General features: G+C 39.2%; 1 pseudogene; it reads right to left on the bottom strand.

The window, feature by feature from the left end:
• Window positions 1–761: 761 nt before the first annotated feature.
• LOC125201220 (zinc finger A20 and AN1 domain-containing stress-associated protein 5 pseudogene) lies at window positions 762–1,761 on the bottom strand (annotated as a pseudogene).
• Window positions 1,762–2,412: the final 651 nt, after the last annotated feature.

Raw genomic sequence — 2,412 nt, 5'->3', positions numbered from 1 at the left:
TAGTACTATAAACTAAGAAATATACTCATCTTGATTTTTTTTTATTCGTAATAAAAATAGTCCATATTCATTTATAAAAAATATTTCCTTTTTAGTTTATTATTTATTGGTTCAACCATCCAATATTTTCAAATTTAATCTCTCTCTCACTATATTAATTATGCATTAAAAAATTTTATTATCCTCAAATGATATATTTTAAAACGGAAGGAATATACTCTCGTATGTCAAATTATTTAAGTCATATACGTATTTCATTTTTTATTGTACTAGTCATTCTTTTTAAAGTACTCTATATCCCCTACTTTGAATATTATTATTCTCTCAATTTAATCCCCTAAAACACAATTACTATTTTCTAGTAAATTTATACTCAAAAGATTCCCTATTAGGCTCTCTATTTAAATTTTAAATGCTCCACTGCACTAATTTTTTAAATATTGTAGTCAAAAGATAAACTTAATTAATGTGAGATGGATGAAGCATATAAAATGAGACTGATTTCACCTAACTTATCGATACAATTTATTTAATATGTTTATGTAGGTCCAGATTCCAAACCGATATTATAATTGTTGATATTAAATAATCAATCCTCAATACCAATAATACTTCTGCCATCTTTATCTCGACACCCGAAAATGACCAATTCGCCCACTCAATGTCACTATCAAAATGACATTTCCACCCTCTTCCAGATTTCCACATAATTCATGAAAAACTCTCAAATCGCTAATCAAATTCATCAATAACCGAACAGATTATAGTAAAAAATCCATCTCATAATACAAAAAAATCAAGAAAAAATCACACATTAAACTAGTAGTACTAAAAAACTATCAATATTGTCACACTAATTAAAACTCTATTGTATATCGTCACAATTGGGAAAAAAAAAATTCCAAAAAAAAGAGTAACAGAAGCGGTTGTCTCATCCTCTCTTCCACAGTTCCGTCCCTGGGCCACGAGACGGCGTCGTCTCAGCTCGAAGAGAAGTGCAGCAATAATTTCATTTCCGATTTCTCATAACTCGAAGAATCCCCGATCCTTGATTGCGTATTTATTCTTCGTCCAATCCTTCTCAGAGGTTTTTAGCCTCAAATTTTGACTATCTTCGCGGCTTTGACCACCGGATTCTCCCTCGCGATCGCCTCCCGACCGGCGGTCTTGTAATCGTAGCTGCAGTCGTGGCGATCCGAGTACCGATGATCGGCGCAGAATAGCTCGCCGCACCGGCACCTGAATCCGGTCAATCCGACCCTCCGGCTGCAGCCGGAGCACCGGTTGACTTCTCTCTTCGCCGGAGCCGATAAATCCCGATCCTCCTTCAGATCTGCGGTCGTCTCGAGGAGCTTTGGCATCCTCGGCGGCGAGGATCTGACGGACGAGCTGGATCTGAAGGATTTCTCTCCGAACACGTGGATTTTCGGCTTCGTCACGCCGGAAACCGCGGGAACGGCGGAGGCGGAGGCCTCCGGCGGCGTGGCGAAGCATTTCTGGCACAAATTATTCGCGGCGGAATTCCCTGGCACGCCGCATTTGACGCAGAGCGAGATGTTCTCAGGTGCGACCTTGAACTCTGTCTCCTCCTGCTCTGTCTTGTGCGCCATCGACGTTAAATTTGTGTAATTCGCGTTTTGAGAGAGAGAAATGCGAGGATAGAGAGAGAGAGAGGGCGATTGGAAATTGGGGGCGTTTGGAGAGAGAGAAGAGGGGCGAGGAGGGTGCAATTTGAAGGGCGATTAAAGTCGGTGGCGACTCGCGATGACAGAATAATGGCCTCATAGGGACGCGTATTCGACAAGTTGGTGACGGAAATACCCCTCGTGCTTTCTCTAAATGGCGCTAATGGGTAGGTTCTAGATCACTCTGACGTGGCAATTACGTCCATTTTGGGATATTTCCATGAAAATTAGTTTATGGAGTGTATTTTTTGTGATTCGTTCGCTTAAATTATTTATAATTCTATGAGTAAAGGTAAAGTGTGGTCATTAACATCTGATCGTTTTATTAATTTGATCCTTAACATTATCTTTTTGATTATTTGGTCCCTCACAAATAAACTCAAACTCGAATCGATCCCCACTTAACAAAACCGTCAAAAAATAGACGGTGATTGCAATTTGACTACACGATTTCTCATATTTCCCTGAAATTCACAATCTCACAAACACTCTCCATTCCACAATCGGCAACACCACAGTTTCATACCAACTGCAAATTCAAGGGAAGAGAAACAGAGGAGCACGGCCAAAAAGATAATGTTAAGGACCAAATTAATAAAACGACCATATGTTAGGGACCACATTTGGTCTTTACTCTAATTCTATTTATGATAAAATCTTGTACTACTTCCTCCGTCCCGATTAAGAATCACACTTTAACCGGAACACGAGTTTTAAGAAATGTAAA

This window comes from Salvia hispanica, chromosome 2, assembly GCF_029641045.1.
Source record: "Salvia hispanica isolate PSC_SH4W2 chromosome 2, Shi_PSC_v1, whole genome shotgun sequence".
Lineage (NCBI taxonomy): Eukaryota > Viridiplantae > Streptophyta > Magnoliopsida > Lamiales > Lamiaceae > Salvia > Salvia hispanica.
Note: the sequence above shows the minus strand (reverse complement) of the source record. Positions and strands in the feature narration are given on the sequence as shown.